The sequence below is a fragment of the Bufo gargarizans genome, chromosome 1 (genome assembly GCF_014858855.1).
Source record: "Bufo gargarizans isolate SCDJY-AF-19 chromosome 1, ASM1485885v1, whole genome shotgun sequence".
Classification (NCBI taxonomy): Eukaryota; Metazoa; Chordata; class Amphibia; order Anura; family Bufonidae; genus Bufo; species Bufo gargarizans.
Genome location: NC_058080.1, coordinates 653,805,076 through 653,826,304, shown reverse-complemented (window position 1 = coordinate 653,826,304; position 21,229 = coordinate 653,805,076). Strand labels below are relative to the sequence as shown.

The window sequence follows — 21,229 nt, the reverse complement described above, 5'->3', positions numbered from 1 at the left end:
TTTAAGTATTAAAACACAATAAAACCTATATAAATGTGGTATTGATGTAATCATACTGACCTGTAGAATGAAGATAACAGGTCAGCTGTACTGCATAAGGAACGCCATAAAAATGAAACCCATAAAACTGTGGCAGAATTTAATTTTCTTTCCAATTTAGCTCCATTTGGAATTTTACTCCAGCTTCCCACTACATTGTTTGCAATATTAAATGGTGGTACAACTTGTCCCCCCCCCCCCCCCCCAAAAAAAAAGCCCTCATATGGCTATGTGAACTAAAAAATAAAAAAGTTATGGCTTCGGGAAGGCTGGGCGTTAAAAAACGAAAATGCAAAAACAGAAAATCACAAGGTCCTTAAGGGTTTAATGATGGTATATTGGTTCCCAATATTCTCCTGAAAGCCAGTGTGACCAAATGCTTCTGCCAGACTGATGTTATGTAAGCAGAACGCTAAGAATAAGGAGAAATAAAGGAGTTTTCTTGGACTTATTGATGGGTTTTCCGTAGGATGGGCCATCAATATATGATTGGTGGGGGTCCATTTTATAGCACCTCACCAGTCAGCCAATCCGATTGGCTGCAGCTACTGCTTTATTCTTTACCAGACAAAGCTATGTACGCTGAGTTGTGGCTTTTCATTATATTGCAGTCCAGTCCCATTAAAGAGCATCTGTCAGTAGGATCAACCCTATTAAACCAGACGTAATGCCTGGTATGGCTAATCTTGCTAAAAACATTGCACTGTTCTGTAAAAAACTGGGTTCTTATTTTTGTGCAAATGAGAGCTTCAAAATGCAAGGGGTGGGACGTAACCTCTCGGTGCACCCTACATCCTCTGCTTTCAAGCTCTGGATACTTCACTGACTGTCAGGGCCAGGCATCATCATCATCCTCCCACCTGGCACTATAACCCTACAACTGCACCATGTGGCACTATTTCCATCTGGGCAATATTTTGGGGTGCATGGTGCAGGAGAAGCTTGGGTGCACCAAAGGGCTAGGTCCTGCCCTTCGGTGCTCCAAAGCCCTTAGTTACATAAAATAGATACACAATTTATACAGAATGGGGCAATGGATTTGAACAATGTATGGATGTCGGCAGGAACAGGCTTCCAGACAATATTCATGGTTTAATACAGCACGGCGCATTTTTCCTCTAGCGGTATATCCGCATGTTTGTCTGTAGTACAGCGTCTACACCCTCGTGGCTTCCTCTCTCAAAAGCGGCATTAGTCTGATGAAGGCACATAGTTGCCGAAACGTTACACTTACTTCGCCGCAGTAACCGATTTTGAAAACCCAATAAACAAGTTGCATCCAATACGATTTAACTGGAGTTTTTGTATTAATGGTTTAATACAGTTGATCCTGCTGACAGATTCTTTTTAACTTGAATGTGACTGAGCTGCAGTATCACGTACAACCACCACAAAATATAGCACTGTGTCTGCTCTAAAATGAAGGGGTGTGCTACTAGCCAAGAGGTGCTGCGTGAAGATGACAAAATCTATTAGTTGTGAAGGATAGCTATATATATATATATATGCTGCACAGTCTTTAATCCTGAAGAGATCACGGAGGGGATTGTTTTTTATATATGGAGTAGAAGGAGAAGCTTCACTCATCTCACTGATTCCTTGCAGCCGCTGTTCCAATGCTTATAAAAATCCTCGCTGGCTTCAATCTATTTTGCCTCACATATAAAAAATGGAATCTTCTGAAAGGCTGTTTGGGTGTGAAACCTATAAAGAAGTCTTATCAGCTCCTGTTTGTACCACTTGGGGGAGCTCATGGCTGAAATGAAAGTTGTAATAATCTGTTTCATGCAGTGTTTTTTGCATCAGAAAAGTTAGGAGTTCAGAGCCGAGCACCTCAAACCCCCCCCCCCTTCCTTTCTGCCTGCCTCCACTAAAGGTACAGTACCGACAGAATACATATGTTACGTACAGTAACACTGCTACCTACTGACTAGTGTTGAGCGAAGCAAAGCATTAAAAGTGGAATTCGGTCTGAAGTTTAGGTAAACTTCAATTTGCAATGAATTCAAATTTCCTTACACTTCATGGTAACGAATATGGTTTTCCTAAAATGTCGGCTGCATGAGTTACAAAGCAAAACTAAGTGTGGAGACAAGCCGGGGAACGCGAGATCACCCATAATGCGGTGCCGACAGCCAATCTGCAGATAGCATCGCCTGTGATGCCACAACCCTATAAAAGCCTCATCCCTCTTGGCCATTGTCCTGTGAGCTGAGCATAGGGAGAGACATGACAAGAGCTCATGCGCTAGGGACAGTGTTGCTGAAAAAGATTAATAGAAAAATATTAGAGAGAGAGGGAGACTGCAGGGAGATTTTTTTTCTGTGACAGTTCTATTTATTTCTACTTTTACTTATTCCTACATCAGCTGTAAATGTAATTCAATATCAATAAGATGGAAGCCTTTATTATTCCAGTGCCAGCGTGCCAACCAATACCATCCAGTCTCCACCCCATAGGGTCCCACTGAGACTTTATCGCCCATGGGCCCACATGAACCTAGAGCCGGTCCTGCTTAGGGTGCCAGGTCTTAATGATTACCATCCTCATTGCTGGAGCACAGGGAGCTGGGTCCTGTCACTCACTGCTCAGCTCCCCATGCTCCTCCCCTTCTTCAGGCCAGTGGTGCTCTGAATGGTGAAGCAGGTAGACTTCTTCCTGCTCCACCATTCAGCCTGCAGGCACGGATCGTGCTGTCAGCCTGTGTGGGTGGAGCCTGGAGCCCAGAAATCTGCATATGCTCCGCCCACACAGTGCTGCAGAGCGATCTGTGCCTGCAGGGAAGAGAGGTATGTGAGCTTCAGGAACGGGACAAGGTGAGTAGTTACTGTGTTTTTTTTTTTAATACAGAGGGGTCACAGAGCACTGTATTACTATGGAGGGGGCACAGAGGACCTTATTACTATGGAGGGGCCACAGAGGACTTAATTGCTATGGAGGGGGCACAGAGGTCTTTATTACCATGGAGGGGACACAGGGGTCTTTATTACTATGGAGGGGGCACAAAGGTCTTTATTACTATGAAGGGGGCACAGAGGACTTTATTACTATGGAGGGGGCACAGAGGTCTTTGCTACTATGGAGGGGGCACAGAGGTCTTTATTACTATGGAGGGGGCACAGAGGGCATTACTACTCTGGAGGGGCCACAGAGGGCATTACTAATGTGAAGGGGGCACAGAGCCAGAGGGCTTTACTACAATGAAGGGGGCACAGTGGGCATTATTACTGTGAAGGGGGCACAATGGGAATTATTACCAGTGATGAGCGGCAGGGGCAATATTCGAATTCGCGATATTTTGTGAATATTTGGGCGAATATTCATCATATATTCACGAATTTGAGAATTCGTGATCTCGTCATTATTTTCTTGATTGTGAAAATCGGCAATCAGAAAATTCACGATAAAATTTGCGATACAAAATTTTGCGTTCAACACTACTCCTATAGGCAACTTTCCTATTGGTTGCTAGGGATGTTAATGAGTGCCAATATTCGCAATAAATTCTCAATATTTTGAAGAGGGCACAATGGGGATTATTACTATGAAGGGGGCACAATAGGGATCATTACTATGAACGGACACAATGGGGATTATTACTGTGATGGGGCACAGATAGGGCATTACAATTGTGAAAGGGGCACAGAGGGGGCATAACTACTGTAAGAGGGCACAATGTGGCCGTAACTACTGTGAGGGGGCACACAGCTATACAAAACTACTGTGAAGGTTGTACAATGAGGGCAATACTACTGTGAGGGGGTACAATTTTTCCATTTCACCACCATGACGGCAACCAAGTAGAGAGATTCACCCCTGACCTCTGTAGGGGCAGGAACAGAGAAGGGAGAAATTGCCCCTCCCACCACCGTTCACCAGTGTGTTCCTGTCCCTACAGTGGCCAGGACAGAGGAAGTCCTCTCTGCCAGTCAGGGAGGTGAAGTGGATTTGAAAACTTCTTTTGTATTTGCACTTCCCTTGCAATAGATCCGGTGCCCGGGTATGTCCCCTGTCCTCTGGCGGTTCATTCCAACGCTGGCAGGGAGAAGGCAGGGTCACGCTTCCTGTTAATCAGGAGCCTACCCTGATGCTGCCACGGCCTCCTGTCTCCTAGTGAGATCAGCTGGCTTAGATGCAGGAACCTCACGTGTCGCGGGCGTATGACGTCACTTCCGAGTTTAGACGCGTGCGTGCATACCCGGAAGTGCTTCTGTAACTGGGGCCGAAAGATTTCAAAGTCAGAGCGGCCACGGATCTGACTGAGGCCTGGTGTACTGGAAGATGTCAGACCCCGAGTTTCAGCTGCCTAGAGAGCTGGATGCTCCAACACAGAAAACCGTGAGTTCCCCCATGTGGGGGATACAGTGGCAGCAGGCTCAGTAGTACTATGTTGGGGACCATACTCTATGTTGGGGACCTATACTATGTATGGTACCTCCATATACTGTCCTTTACTGAGTCTTTACAGACATATATGTATATTACATGCTGTATTTAAGTGTGTTACACAAAGAATCCTGCACTGATAAAGCTGCTCTCTTACCATAGGTTTCTAAACAGGCTTTGAAGAAGCCCAGGAGAAGCACAAAATGCATTAAATGCTATGTTAAGCTTCCTGATAAATACTCTAAAAAACTCTGTAAACTCTGTAAAAATTTCCCCACTGAGGAAATGAACGACCTTTTAAAAGCGGTCAGGGATACTATGAGGATAGAAGAGGTCTAAAAAACCCATTCTATACAGGAGGAGATGTTCGGAGGTTTAAAGATCAAACGCTCTAGAGCAGGCATGCTCAACCTGCGGCCCTCCAGCTGTTGCAAAACTACAACTCCCATCATTCCCTGACAGCCTACAGCTATCATCCTACAGAAGGGCATCGTGGGAGTTGTAGTTTTACAACAGCTGAAGGGCCGCAGGTTGAGCATCCCTGCTCTAGAGGTTAGATTCAGGTTTTCTGCCAAAAAGTAGTATCTGATTTCGATAGAGAACAAGAAATAGTACTACCTTCCTTTTGTACGGATCCTAAAAATTCTAGAGAGAGGAAATTGCATTCCCTTGATGTCAGGAGAATTGTCCTCAGATACTTAGAAGTCACTAAAGGGTTTTGATTAGTAGATAACCTGTTAGTCCAATTTTCGGGAAAAAATAAAGGAAAAGTGGTATCAAAGTCATCCACCGCTAGATGGATTAAACAGACCATTTCAGATTGTTACAGAATTCAGGGCCTCGATAGCCCCGTTGAAATAAAAGCACATTCTACCAGGGCCAGGTCATCATCATATGCAGAAAAAGCAGGAGCTTCTTTAGAGAAGATATGCAGGGCTGTAACCTGGTCCAGTATGAACACCTTTGTAAAACATTACAGATTAGACCTGTCAAGGTCCTTGGAGCTATCATTTGGGCGTAAAGTCCTACAAGCCGTAGCCTCCCCTTAATATTAGTAATCTGTTAGGTCTCTACTTGGTTGCTGTCATGGTGGTGAAATGGAAAACCGGAGTTAGTCTTACCGGTAATTCAGTTTCCATGAATCCACCATGACGGCACAATAACCCCCCCCCCCAATTTATATATATATAAATTTATCTACACACGGGTTATGGAGCACTGCAATCTAGTAACACACTGGTGAATGGTGGTGATAGGGGGCAATTTAACCTTTCTCTGTTCCTGCCCCTACAAAGGTCAGGGGTCAATCTCTCTACTTGGTTGCCGTCATGGTGGATTCATGGAAACTGAATTACCGGTAAGACTAATTCAGTTTTTTTAAAGTATTGGGGTGGGTGCCAGAGAAAGGACCCGCCCCAGGTGCCAAACACCGTAGGCACCCACTGAAGCAGGGAACTATTTGCTCCCCGCTCCACAATTGAGCCGCCAGCGCTCAGCAGCAGCAGCATGATGTCCTCACACATCGTCCTGCTGATCTGTGTAGAAGGAGGAGAGGGGCAGGCTGGGAATCGGCCTCTGCTCCTCCTACACAGCAGTGTGATGTGTCACAGTATCCTGCTTCTGCTGATGGGGAGTGCAGATCATGGGAGGAGCCAGGTGATTGAGGCGAGGAGTATTTATTGTTTTTTTTTTTTCACTTCCTGTAAAGGGGGCACATTTGGGCATAACCACTGTGAAAGGGGCACGGGGCACATATCTTGGCATATCCACCGTAAGAGGTCCCATATCTTGGCATATCCACCGTAAGAGGTCACATATCTTGGCATATCTACTGTTAGGGGGGCACATATCTTGGCATATCTACTGTGAGGGGGCACATATCTTGGCATATCTACTATGAAGGTGGCATATTTTGGCATATTTACCGTGAGGGGAAACATATCAGTGAGTAGACCTGAGGGACTGAAACACTGGGTAGAAAATAAAAGTAAACACATAAGGAATGATACACATACAGTACAGACCAAAGGTTTGGACACACCTTCTCATTCAAAGAGTTTTCTTTATTTTCATGACTATGAAAATTGTAGATTCACACTGAAGGCATCAAAACTATGAATTAACACATTTGGAATTATATACATAACAAAAACATGTGAAACAACTGAAAATATGTCATATTCTAGGTTCTTCAAAGTAGCCACCTTTTGCTTTGATTACTGCTTTGCACACTATTGGCATTCCCTTGATGAGCTTCAAGAGGTAGTCACCTGAAATGGTTTTCACTTCACAGGTGTGCCCTGTCAGGTTTAATAAGTGGGATTTCTTGCCTTATAAATGGGGTTGGGACCATCAGTTGCGTTGTGGAGAAGTCAGGTGGATACACAGCTGATAGTCCTACTGAATAGCATGCTCAGTAGCATGCTCTGTGTAAGGTATTTAATCTATAATACATACATTATTATTTACAATAATATTCATTACTGTAAGCGCAGTGTCAAATGCCACAAGGGGACCCACTGAGACTTTATTGCCCATGGGCCCATGGGCCCGCATGAACCTGGAGCCGGCCCTGCTTAGGGTGGCCAGGTCTTAATGATGACCATCGTCATCTGGCAGGCTTAACTTTTTTCAAATCAACCTTCAAAGTCTCCATGTCCTAGAAAAGTGAGATGAGGAGCTGGTACGGCATACATATTAGGACATCGTCAGACATCATCCACAACTCCATCCTCCGTCAGGCAAAACTCAATCAGCCCTCAGACATCAGACAAAACTCCGTCCTCCGTCAGGCAAAACTCCATCAGACATCAGACAAAACTCCGTCCTCCGTCACCCAAAACTCCATCAGACCTCAAACATCAGACAAAACTCCGTCCTCCGTCACCCAAAACTCCATCAGACCTCAGACATCAGACAAAACTCCGTCCTCCATCAGGCAAAACTCCATCAGACCTCAGACATCAGACACAACTCCGTCCTCCGTCACCCAAAACTCCATCAGACCTCAGACATCAGACAAAACTCCGTCCTCCATCACCCAAAACTCCATCAGACCTCAGACATCAGACAAAACTCCGCCCTCCGTCACCCAAAACTCCATCAGACCTCAGACATCAGACAAAACTCCGTCCTCCGTCAGGCAAAACTCCATCAGACCTCAGACATCAGACAAAACTCCGTCCTCCGTCACCCAAAACTCCATCAGACCTCAGACATCAGACAAAACTCCGTCCTCCGTCACCCAAAACTCCATCAGACCTCAGACATCAGACAAAACTCCGTCCTCCGTCAGGCAAAACTCCATCAGACCTCAGACATCAGACAAAACTCCGTCCTCCGTCAGGCAAAACTCCATCAGACCTCAGACATCAGCTAAAACTCTGTCCTCCCTCAGACATCAGCCAAAACTCCGTCCTCCCTAACTCAAAATACGCCCTACTACACACACTCTTCACCTGACGGAGCTGCTAGCTGCTGGAGAGGCAAAGGACCTGTGATGACGTCATGACCATGTGACGAGTCACGTGTGTGGGAGGGGTCAGATGTGCACAGCAGCTGGTAGAGTGTACAGAACAGTAGCCATCAAATAGAGCTCTGTACTAGAGATGTGTGTGTAACCTGCATGTAGCAGAGCTGTGTACTGTGTTACAGAGATGTATGTGTAACCTGCATGTAGCAGAGCTGTGTACTGTGTTACAGAGATGTATGTGTAACCTGCAGGTAGCAGATCTGTATGTGTAACCTGCAGGTAGCAGAGCTGTGTACCGTGTAGCAGATCTGTATGTGTAACCTGCAGGTAGCAGAGCTGTGTACTGTGTAGTAGATCTGTATGTGTAACCTGCATGTAGCAGAGCTGTGTACTGTGTTACAGAGATGTATGTGTAACCTGCAGGTAGCAGAGCTGTGTACTGTGTAGCAGATCTGTATGTGTAACCTGCAGGTAGCAGAGCTGTGTACTGTGTAGCAGATCTGTATGTGTAACCTGCATGTAGCAGAGCTGTGTACTGTGTAGCAGGGCTGTATGTGTAACCTGCATGTAGCAGAGCTGTGTACTGTGTAGCAGTGCTGTATGTGTAACCTGCATGTAGCAGTGCTGTGTACTGTGTAGCAGAGCTGTATGTGTAACCTGCATGTAGCAGTGCTGTGTACTGTGTAGCAGAGCTGTATGTGTAACCTGCATGTAGCAGAGCTGTGTACTGTGTTACAAAGATGTATGTGTAACCTGCAGGTAGCAGAGCTGTGTACTGTGTAGCAGATCTGTATGTGTAAACTGCAGGTAGCAGAGCTGTGTACTGTGTAGCAGATCTGTATGTGTAACCTGCATGTAGCAGAGCTGTGTACTGTGTAGCAGAGCTGTATGTGTAACCTGCATGTAGCAGAGCTGTGTACTGTGTAGCAGTGCTGTATGTGTAACCTGCATGTAGCAGAGCTGTGTACTGTGTAGCAGAGCTGTATGAGTAACCTGCATGTAGCAGAGCTGTGTACTGTGTAGCAGAGCTGTATGTGTAACCTGCATGTAGCAGTGCTGTGTACTGTGTAGCAGAGCTGTATTTGTAACCTGAATGTAGCAGAGCTGTGTACTGTGTAGCAGAGCTGTATGTGTAATCTGCATGTATCAGAGCTGTGTGCTGTGTAGCGGAGCTGTATGTGTAACCTGCATGTAGCAGGCTGTGTACTGTGTTACAGGGATGTGTGTGTAACCGCATGTAGCAGAGCTTTTTACTGTGTAACAGAGATGTGTGTGTAACCTGGGAACTATAAAAAAGTGTAAAATAAAACATAAAAATTCAGATCACCCCCCTTTTCCCAAAATGAAAATAAAAGAACTAAAAAAATACACATCATGGGTGTCGCAATGTGTAAAAACACCCATTGTATAAAAATATATTCCCCATACGGCAAACGGCAAAACAGAAGAAAAAAAAGAGTCCAAATGTCCGATTCGCCGTTTTTGGTCGCTTCATTTGCTACAAAAATGTAAATAAAAAGTGATCAAAAAGTCTTAAACACCCCAGAATGGTATCAGTGAAAAGTTCAGATTGCCCCGCAAAAAATGAGCCCCCATCCAGCTCTGTACACATAATTACAAAAAAGTTAGAGAGGTCAAAATATGACGACAAAAAAAAAAAATCTGATTCTGTAAATCTCCTGTCACTCCGAGTTACTCAGAATTGGTAACCCTAATTAATAAATACATGCAACATGAATGCATATATGCCGCTTCACACAGATCACAAGTGTTAGGCCTCTTGCACATGAACGTTGTTGGTCCATTCCGTGCATTGGGGACAGCAATTTGCAGTCCCGAATGCACGGGCAACGTGCGTGCAGCAGCCGGGACAGATCCAGACCCATTCAACTTGAATGGGTCCGTAAATATGTTCTACTTTTTTGCTGTGCGGAGGCATGGCCAGAAACACCACGGAAGCACTCTGTAGTGCTTCTGTGGGGATCCGATCCGTGTTTCTGTTCCGTTCAAGTGAATGGGTCGACATCACGGATGCGGGATGCACACGGCTGGTGCCCTGTGTATTGCGGAACCGCCGTATGTGGTCCACAATACGACCATGTGCAAGAGGCCTTACAAAGATGGGATTTAAGGTGCACATCCTCTTGTGCTTCCCATATTCCACAGATTTATATCACACAGCTACTTACAGTTGTGCTGATAAGTTTACATACCCTTGCAGAATTTATGATTTCTTAAAGGGGTATTCTCATCTTCCCTTTTTTATACTTACCTTCCTTGAGCGTGACGTTCACTTCCTGTATTCTTCTCCCGGCCGGGCCGCGCTTGCGCAGAAGACTGAAGATTCTCTCCCGGCCGGGCCGCACAATGTCCTGAACGCGCACAGCGCCGCGCATGTGCCATGGTGACTTATTCCTGGCCTGTATAGTACAGAGTCGGCGTGCGCATTCGCGGCTCTGTACTATACTGGCCAGGAAGAAGTCATCATGGCGCATGCGCGGTGGCATGCGCGTTCAGGACATTGCGCGGCCCAGCCGGGAGAGAATTTTCCGTCTTCTGCGCAAGCGTGGCCCGGCTGGATTCGACAGGAGAGGTGGCCGTGACCAGGGGAGACCAAAGACATCATCAGGTAAGAGGGGACTTATTTTCTAAAAAAAGGATGGGAATTGGGTAATAAAATGTATTTAGAAAAATGGTCACTGTCAAATCATTAACAGATTTACCGGTGATCATTAAGATGAGAATACCCCTTTAACCATTGTGCAGAGAATATGAATGATACCACAGACACTTTTCTCTCGCTCACGGTTAGTGGTCGGCTGAAGCCATTTATGTCAAACAACGGTGTTTACTCTTTATAAATCATAATCACAACACAAACTCCCCAAATGACCCTGATCAGAAGTTTACACGCCCCAGTTATTAATACCATGTATTGCCCCCTTTAACATCAATGACAGCTTGAAGTCTTTTGTGGTAGTTATGGATGAGGCTCTTTATTTTCTCAGATGGTAAAACTGCCCATTCTTCCTGTTGAAAAAAAAAAAGCAATTCCACCACAGTTTTACGTGATTTTTATTTACAACATTCGATGTGCGATAAAACTGACTGGTTACTTTTATTCTACAGGTCAGATCGAATCCGGCAATACCTTATATGTATAGTTTTTCTTGCGTTTTAATAGTGATCAAAAAATTAAAATATCCGATTTTTTTTGTCGCCATATTTTGAGCCCCATAACTTTTTTGTAATTATGTGTACAGAGCTGGATGGGGGCTCATTTTTTGCGGGGCAATCTAAACTGTTTACTGATACCATTCTGGGGTGTTTAAGACTTTTTGATCACTTTTTATTTACATTTTTGTAGCAAATGAAGTGACCAAAAACGGCGAATCGGACATTTGGACTCTTTTTTTTTTTCTGTTTTGCTGTTTGCCGTATGGGGAATATATTTTTATACAATGGGCGTTTTTACACATTGCGAAACCCATGATGTGTCTTTTATTTTAATTTTGGGAAAAGGGGGGTGATCTGAATATTTATGGGGTTTTTTTACACTTTTTTATAGTTCCCAGGTTACACACACATCTCTGTAACACAGTACACAGCTCTGCTACATGCGGTTAGACAAACTGCTCTATATACACAGTACACAGCTCTGCTACCTGCAGGTTGCACATACATCCCTGTAACACAGTACACAGCTCTGCTACATGCAGGTTACACACACATCTCTGTAACACAGTACACAGCTCTGCTACATGCAGGTTACACACACTGCTCTATATACACAGTACACAGCTCTGCTACATGCAGGTTACACACACATCTCTGTAACACAGTACACATCTCTGCTACACAGTACACAGCACTGCTACCTGCAGGTTGCATATACATCCCTGTAACACAGTACACAGCTCTGCTACATGCAGGTTACACATACAGCTCTGCTACACAGTTCACAGCTCTGCTACATGCAGGTTACACATACAGCTCTGCTACACAGTACACAGCTCTGCTACATGCAGGTTACACATACATCTCTGTAACACAGTACACAGCTCTGCTACCTGCAGGTTACACATACAGATCTGCTACACAGTACACAGCTCTGCTACATGCAGGTTACACATACATCTCTGTAACACAGTACACAGCTCTGCTACATGCAGGTTACACACACATCTCTAGTACAGAGCTCTATTTGATGGCTACTGTTCTGTACACTCTACCAGCTGCTGTGCACATCTGACCCCTCCCACACACGTGACTCGTCACATGGTCATGACGTCATCACAGGTCCTTTGCCTCTCCAGCAGCTAGCAGCTCCGTCAGGTGAAGAGTGTGTGTAGTAGGGCGTATTTTGAGTTAGGGAGGACGGAGTTTTGGCTGATGTCTGAGGGAGGACAGAGTTTTAGCTGATGTCTGAGGTCTGATGGAGTTTTGCCTGACGGAGGACAGAGTTTTGTCTGATGTCTGAGGTCTGATGGAGTTTTGCCTGACGGAGGACGGAGTTTTGTCTGATGTCTGAGGTCTGATGGAGTTTTGGGTGACGGAGGACGGAGTTTTGTCTGATGTCTGAGGTCTGATGGAGTTTTGGGTGACGGAGGACGGAGTTTTGTCTGATGTCTGAGGTCTGATGGAGTTTTTGGTGACGGAGGACGGAGTTTTGTCTGATGTCTGAGGTCTGATGGAGTTTTGGGTGACGGAGGACGGAGTTTTGTCTGATGTCTGAGGTCTGATGGAGTTTTGGGTGACGGAGGACGGAGTTGTGTCTGATGTCTGAGGTCTGATGGAGTTTTGCCTGATGGAGGACGGAGTTTTGTCTGATGTCTGAGGTCTGATGGAGTTTTGGGTGACGGAGGACGGAGTTTTGTCTGATGTCTGAGGGCTGATGGAGTTTTGTCTGACGGAAGACGGAGTTTTGTCTGATGTCTGATGGAGTTTTGCCTGACGGAGGACGGAGTTTTGTCTGATGTCTGAGGGCTGATGGAGTTTTGCCTGACGGAGGATGGAGTTGTGGATGATGTCTGACGATGTCCTAATATGTATGCCGTAAGCTGGATATTCCTGATGACATACTGTATTCTCACCGATATTAGATGATGTGGAAAAGGAGGAAAAGCAGATTGCAGAAGAAGGGCTCCCACCTGTAGTGCCAGAGAGCGCTGGGGTTGGAGAAGTGGGTATGCCGGAGCTGATTAATATTCTGTTCTGTGTTAACTGTCAAATAACCTGCAGGAGATTGCAGGCAAAACAGCAATAATATGCATATTGAACCCCCACCTAACCAGCCAAACCCCATATACAGCATCAGCCCCTGTTTAAAGGTGCTGCGTGGCTATTAACAATGAAGAAGGACTATACAGTGCGGTCTTCATTAATATGTGTGGCCGTACCCTAAGGCAGAATGACATTTTCAGATGACCTTGGGCCCTGCAGAAGGGTTGCTCTTACCTTTGGAGAAGTCTTTGGTTTGACTGCCAGAAGTTCATTTGCATGCCAGGAGCATTGCTTGAAAATAAGCCTCCATACACTCACTAGTTATCTTCAATGAGTTTTTATTATATCGATTTTGTTCATTTTTACATGTCAGAAGTGTGAAAATGTTCCTGCCACCCATTATTTCGACACATTTAAAGGGGTTGACCAAGGACCATCCATCTTTAAAGGGGTTTTCCCGAAATTTTGTTTACTGATGACCTATCTTCAGGATAGGTCATCAGTATCTGATTGGTGGTGATCTGACACCCGGGACCCCTGACGTTCAGCTGTTTGAGAAGGCAGTGGTGCTGAGATACCAAGCACAGCCGCTATACAATTTATGGCACTGTGCTTGGTAAGCTGCCAAAAGACAGCGGCGCTCACAAGATTGGTGGGGTTCCCAGGTGTCAGATCCCCACCGATCAGATACTGATGACCTGTCCTTGAGGATAGGTCAGCAGTAGTAAAATCCTAGATAACTCTTTTAAGTAATAGTGCCACCCTTATTCATGGGTTGTATTTGGCATTGCATCTCAGCCCGATTCAGTTGAATACCAGACACACAACCCCGAGACAAGACCTTTTTTGCTTTCAGAAACCCCTTTAATGTATTTGTGTATTCTTAGTCGGTCTGCATTACTACATTCCTTTCACCTGCTTTGAAATCCTAGAAGCTATGGTGCAGATTACCAGCGTATAACTGCAGAAATGATTGGCATCAAATCAGAAGAGCCATTCTGTGATAATTAAATCTGCAGCATTATACTTGGAAGGAAAAAAGCGAAGCCTAATGAAATTCACGAAGGAAAAAAATTCCAGGTGCTACAAAGGAGTCTGAGGTCATTGGGACTGTGCCCATGTTTCATCTACAGACGCCAGTCCAGAAATTTTCACCATGAAATAGTTACTTTCTGTCAAAATAAAGAATTTCATTGCAAGGTACTGTATATCTTGGCAGGCGTGTGCAGATCGGCATGTCAGAATATGCTTCTGTGCAAGCAGGAGCTTATGTCATTCCTCTATATTCCTGCATTGTGTAGATTTATTATTAAAGGGGTTATCCAACTTTTTAAAACGGGTTGCCTATCGTTAGGATAGGCCATCACCATTAGATCAGTGGGGGTCTGATCAGCTGAAGGGGCAGGGTGCTTGTGCGAGTGCTATGGCCTCTTCATTGTATACACTGGTCCCATACTGCATAACGGCACAATGAAGCCAATTTTAAATCCAATTACAAATTATATTTTCTAAACCAATAGACCTCAATTTTCCCATTAGTTGTCCGTGTGGGTCAGTATCAAACACCTTTGCAAAGTCCAAAAACACAATATCCACAGCACTCCCTCTGTCTAGGTTTTTACTCACCTCCTCATAAAAACAAATCAGGTTAATGTGACCGCTTCTGTTCTTAGTAAAACCATGTTGGCTATGACTTATAATATTATTGACAGTTAAATAATCCTGTAAGGAGTCTCGTAGAAGGCCCTCAAACATTTTACCTACAATGGATCTTAAACTTACTGGTCTATAATTTCCTGTTGAAGACCTAGCATCCTTTTTGAAAATGGGCACCATATCTGCCTTTCACCAGTCCCTTGGTACAATGCCTGTCATTAAAGAATCTGGAAATATATAAACAGAGGCAAAGCAATAACTGAAGTGAGTTCCTTTAGATCTATATCATGTAATCCATCTGGACCCAGGGCCTTGTTCACGTTTTTAGCATATTAAGGACCATATCTACAGTCAGCCAGTTACTGTAGGTACCGTATTTTTCGCTCCATAAGAAGCACTTTTTCCCCCCAAAAGTGCGGGAAAAATTCCCAGCTTTTTTTGCGGCGAATACTAATGGAAGTGCTCATTAGCACCGGAGGATCGGGAAGTGGTGAATGCTGCGCTCCTTGGGGTCTGTACTCACCGCTTCCTGGTCCTCTGCCGTTGGCCGTGCTGTGATTGTGCACAGCATGAGGACGCTCTGTGACCTCAGGCTGTGCGCATCGGGTCACAGCACAGTGCACGGCAGGAAGAAGAGAGAGAGAGTTGGATCCTGAGAGCCCGTGGCGTCCGGAGGAGGAGAGGTAAGTTGATTTTTTTTTTTTATTTGCTCTGAGGCATGGGGGTCTGATCTGAGGCATAGGGGTCTGATGTAAAGTATGGGGGTCTGATCTGAAGTATGGTGGTCTGATCTGAAGTATGGAGGTCTCATCTGAGGTCTGAATGGGGAGTCTTATTTATATTGCGGCTCTTATCTAAAGTCTGATTCGGTGTCATTCACGTTGGGGTCTGAGCTGAGGTCTTATTGTGGGTCTGATCTGAGGTCTTATTGGGATCTTATTAACATTGGGGTCTGATCTGAGATCTGACTGAGGGTCTTATTACATTGGGGGTCTGATTGGGGCTGTGATCTGAGGTCTGATTAACATTAGAGGTCTGATGCTGGTCTATTGAAAAAAAATTTTTTTCTTATTGTCCTCCTCTAAAACCTAGGTGTGTCTTCTGGCCACTAGAACTGAAAATAACTTTTTGCGTTTTGGTGTATTTTTACTATTATATTTGACTAACCCCACAATAGTCTTCAAATATTCTATCATTCACACGGGCCACTAGAACTGGCACAATCGGCTGATACTCTGCGGGAGATTTTTAAAAACTGGTGTAAAGAAAAACTGGCTTTGTTGCCCATAGCAACCAATCAGATTCCACCTTTCATTTTCCAAAGGAGCTCTGAAAAATGAAGTGGGATCAGATTGGATGCTATGGGCAACTAAGCCAGTTGTACTTTACACCATTTTTGATAAATCTCCCCATTGTGTTTTCTGTATCTCACTTGTCAGGTTTGATGTATAGTCTAGTGCAGTAGTATAGCAGTATAATCTTATAATTATGTATACCCACAAGTTCTATATGCTTCCTGCATGTTGGTAAAGCTTGGCATTTTCCCCTTGTCATATTCCAAGTCGGATTTTGTCTCATAGGGAGCCACTTCCACAAGGTGGCGCTAGCGAGATAGCTATTTTTCTTTTGCTGTGCCCACCCAGTGTTGCTGTATAAAAAATAAAAATAAATGACCGACTAATTGCAATTTTATGATACCATCAAAAATGCCAAAATAAATGTAATAACGAATATTGGGATAATGTGAATAACTAAGGTAAACAATGGGAGGTGACTTTTTTTTTTTTTTTAAAGGGATGTATAGGAGAATTACATTTGCTTAAAGGAGTTGTGCAGAATGGGGGGAGATTTGACAACTCCCTTCCCCATTGTGTAGGACCTACAAAGGGTAGCTTACTTACCTGCTTCCTGGCGCCAGCTCCTCACTCCTATTCCAGGCCTGCGATGCTCCTTGGAGTCCCAGTGATGTCAACATCTGGTTTGACAATGCCACAGTAAATCACAGGACGTGGCAGTGTCAGGCTTCCCTTGCGACCATTTGTCATGACACACGGGGAACCCGACAGCACCGCGACCTGTGATTTGCAAATCGGATGTTGACAATGCTGGAGCTCCGAAGAGCATCGCAGGCTGGGAGAAGAAGCTGGGAGCCAGCACTGTGAAGCAGGTAAGTAAGCTTCCTTTTGCAGGTCCCGCAGAATGGGCGGGGGGGTGGAGTTGCTGGCCACTAGAACTGAAAATAACTTTTTGCGTTTTGGTGTATTTTTACTATTATATTTGACTAACCTCATAATAGTCTTCAAATATTCTATCATTCACACGGGCCACTAGAACTGGCACAATCGGCTGATACTCTGCGGGAGATTTTTAAAAACTGGTGTAAAGAAAAACTGGCTTTGTTGCCCATAGCAACCAATCAGATTGCACCTTTCATTTTCCAAAGGAGCTCTGAAAAATGAAGTGGGATCAGATTGGATGCTATGGGCAACTAAGCCAGTTGTACTTTACACCATTTTTGATAAATCTCCCCATTGTGTTTTCTGTATCTCACTTGTCAGGTTTGATGTATAGTCTAGTGCAGTAGTATAGCAGTATAATCTTATAATTATGTATACCCACAAGTTCTATATGCTTCCTGCATGTTGGTAAAGCTTGGCATTTTCCCCTTGTCATATTCCAAGTCGGATTTTGTCTCATAGGGAGCCACTTCCACAAGGTGGCGCTAGCGAGATAGCTATTTTTCTTGGGAGATACCTCTTTGCATATCCTTTCGCATGGGGCATTGCTAATACGTCTTGATATAAGACTGGTCTTTTTATGGAGATCCACACCACACTGCCTAATCTTTTCCCACCATACTGTATGCCAATCTGCTGAGCTCCTCCTGCTCTATTGCATACTGTCTACAGATTGCACTTCATTTTGTGGTGACAGGTTCTTTTTAATAAAATGCACCTTTCTTTCCCATTCCTTCTTCTAGATAATAATCTTGTTGGTAGAGATTCTCTTCAAGTTCAAGATCCGTCCAATTTTTTTTTAAAATACACATGATATTGAAAACTGTAATTTTTTTTTTTCTGTTTTTCAGTGATACATGGGGCTTTATTGTAAAAAATAAATAAAAAATACACGTCGTAAAAGCAAATAAAATACATTTGAAAATTGTATCCCTCTTCCATTATGGTTGTTTTTATAAAGGATATATATAGTTTACGGCAGCTGGAAGCTACGTGTGGGCTAGTAGTGGCATTCTTTTTATTATTACTTTTTTTTTATTATTACTTTTATTTTTGAACTGTCTTAATTTTTGTAATTTTATTTTACACTTTAGGATGCATTTTAACATTCCATCTTTTCTTTTTTATTGCTTATTTCATCTTTAACTGGGGCTTACATATGAGCCCCAGTTACAGGGTAAAATGCAATCCCCAAAAAAGTTGTACAAGGCTGATCAGCCTCATTGCAGAGCTGACCAGGGGTCTGCTAAGTCATGTGATCGCTAGGACCAGCAGGAAGCGTCGTGGCTATTTGCCTCATCTGTATATACAGCACTCATTTAGTAATCAACTGTTTCTGACTGACTTCTCAATGGGAAGCCGGTCATAGAACACCAGCTCCAATCTGTGTGCAGCTACTTTCTCTCCAAGCAGGTTCAGAAACATAGAAACATAGAATGTGTCGGCAGATAAGAACCATTTGGCCCATCTAGTCTGCCCAATATACTGAATACTATGAATGGGCCCCTGACCCTATCTTATATGAAGGATGGCCTTATGCCTATCCCATGCATGCTTAAACTCCTCCACTGTATTTGCAGCTACCACTTCTGCAGGAAGGCTATTCCATGCATCCACTACTCTCTCAGTAAAGTAATACTTCCTGATATTACTTTTAAACCTTTGCCCCTCTAATTTAAAACTATGTCCTCTTGTGGTAGTTTTTCTTCTTTTAAATATTCTCTCCTCTTTTACCTTGTTGATTCCCTTTATGTATTTAAAAGTTTCTATCATATCCCCTCTGTCTCGTCTTTCTTCCAAGCTATACATGTTAAGGTCCTTTAACCTTTCCTGGTAAGTTTTATCCTGCAATCCATGTACTAGTTTAGTAGCTCTTCTCTGAACTCTCTCCAAAGTATCTATATCCTTCTGGAGATATGGTCTCCAGTACTGAGCACAATACTCCAGGTGAGGTCTCACCAGTGCTCTGTACAGCGGCATCAGCACTTCACTCTTTCTACTGCTTATACCTCTCCCTATACATCCAAGCATTCTGCTGGCATTTCATGCTGCTCTATTACATTGTCTTCCCACCTTTAAGTCTTCTGAAATAATTACTCCTAAATCCCTTTCCTCAGATACTGAGGTTAGGACTGTATCACTGATTTTATATTCTGCTCTTGGGTTTTTACGCCCAGGTGCATTATCTTGCACTTATCAACATTAAATTTCAGTTGCCAGAGTTCTGACCATTCTTCTAGTTTTCCGAAATCCTTTTCCATTTGGCGTTTCCCTCCAGGAACATCAACCCTGTTACATATCTTTGTGTCATCAGCAAAAAGACAAACCTTATTATCGAGGCCATTTGCAATATCACTTATGAAGATCATTGGAGAGATGAGCATGGATCGCCCAAATGTATATAGTCTGAGCGGCCCTGAACCCATTAAAAAAGGGGGAAAAAATATAGAAAATCTCATGTTCTTAAAAACGCTGGACATTTTTATTTTATATACATAGTAACATAGTACATAAGGCCGAAAAAAGACATTTGTCCATCCAGTTCGGCCTGTCATCCTGCAAGTTGATCCAGAGGAATATGTTTCTTTTATAAGGCCACATTTATTAGCACCAGAGGACACTGTATTATGGTTTACTACATAGATTGTATTCTGTTTCTTCTTTATGCTTATTACAAATAGCATTTAGTAGTATTTGTAATATTTGTTTAACTTGGGTGTTTAAGCAGTAAACAATGCTGTTTCTTATGGGCAATACTTTGTGTAGAATTTTATTGATTTCTGGCCCTGTAATCCATCCCTACGTTTTGACTTTTATTCATATACTTCGCTCTAAACATGCCATATTACATTAAGCTATTAAGCTCTTTTCTCTTCGTGGGGATTCAGTGCCGTTCGCCAACGTTGTGTTGGCAAAGCTAAGGTGGGTATCTTGCCAGAACATTTGGAATTAATAATCTAATTTCCTTTGGATATTGTTTAGCATAACAGGCATCTCCAATGTTTTCTTATATTGGTTTTGCATCATAAGGCAGCATTAAAATGTCACCAGTTTCTGCACATTTTGTACATATCCTAACACCAGCCCATTGTTCATTCTAGGATTACAGGCCAAACTGAGAACCCAGTTCATCGTTCTACGTCTGAGATCGGCTCCAGGGAAATCACATGTTAAGCTGGAGAACACTGTCATCTCACGCCCACCATTCATACTGTACCTCCCGCTCTGTTTGTCACTCTGCCGCATGTTGATGGAGTGTGGTTAGCAAATCTTAATGTACCGTGGAAGCCACCGATACAACTGTGATGCAGCTCTTTGGCCAATCACACATTACTAACCAACAATAGCTAGAACCCTAATGAAGTGGAACAAGTTCTCATCAAGGCTACTGGGTCATGCAGACATAGTCATTAAAATGTATTTGACAAGATTGGTTAATTAAACCGTTGCAAAGTAAACCCAAATGGAATAAAAGTCAAAGCTTTTGGAACAAAAATAATTGTAAGCCTCACTTTTCCTAGAAACTGTACTGTGTATATGTTATTGTGGTCTGCTTCAATTACGACTGAAGCAATGAAAAAGTATTAGAGTATCAGTATGTAAACACTTAAGAAGCATTTGACAATAAAATGTAAAAACATAGTTTGTATGATAATACATTTGTGTTCAATATGATTAGTAGTGTTCATTGCGAATATTCTAATCACAAATTTTTATCGCGAATATTGGCAATTTGAGAATTCATGAATATCTAGAATATAGTGCTATATCTTCATAATCGCAAATATTCTAGATTTTTTTTCATCAGTACCCATGATTAGGGTTGAGCGACCGAACCGAACTTTAGGATTTTTGGACCATGGACCCAAACCCGAACATTTCAGTAAAAGTTCGGGTTTGGTGTTCGGCACTTTCTCTGCGCTTTTTGAAAGGCTGCAGAGCAGCCAATCAACAAGCGTTTAACTGTCTGACCTTAGAAGCCATCACAGGCATGCCTACTAATGGCATGGCTGTGATTGGCCAGTGCAGCATGTGACCCAGGCTCTATATAAGCTTGAGTCACGTAGCTGAGAATAGGAGAGAATCTAACTCTGCAATCTACATGCAATTAGTTGTGTGGGTGCAGGGCACAATCTTTTTACCCTACCCTGAGCCCATTGACAAAAAAAAACTAACTTTTATCCGTCTGTTAGTTGGGTGGGCGGCGGTGGCTGCA

General features: G+C 43.5%; 1 protein-coding gene across 3 annotated transcripts in view; it reads left to right on the top strand.

The window, feature by feature from the left end:
• Window positions 1-20,649, top strand: part of ATG10 (autophagy related 10) — a 171,421-nt gene extending 150,772 nt beyond the window's left edge. For 2 of the 3 annotated variants that reach the window (XM_044291590.1, XM_044291566.1), the window contains one exon: window positions 20,115-20,649. The gene's annotated coding sequence lies outside the window, so the exon portion shown is untranslated. Of the gene's footprint in view, window positions 1-17,756; window positions 17,829-20,114 lie in introns of those variants that run through there. The other variant, XM_044291583.1, reaches the window with a different exon arrangement.
• The last annotated feature ends 580 nt before the right edge of the window (window positions 20,650-21,229 follow it).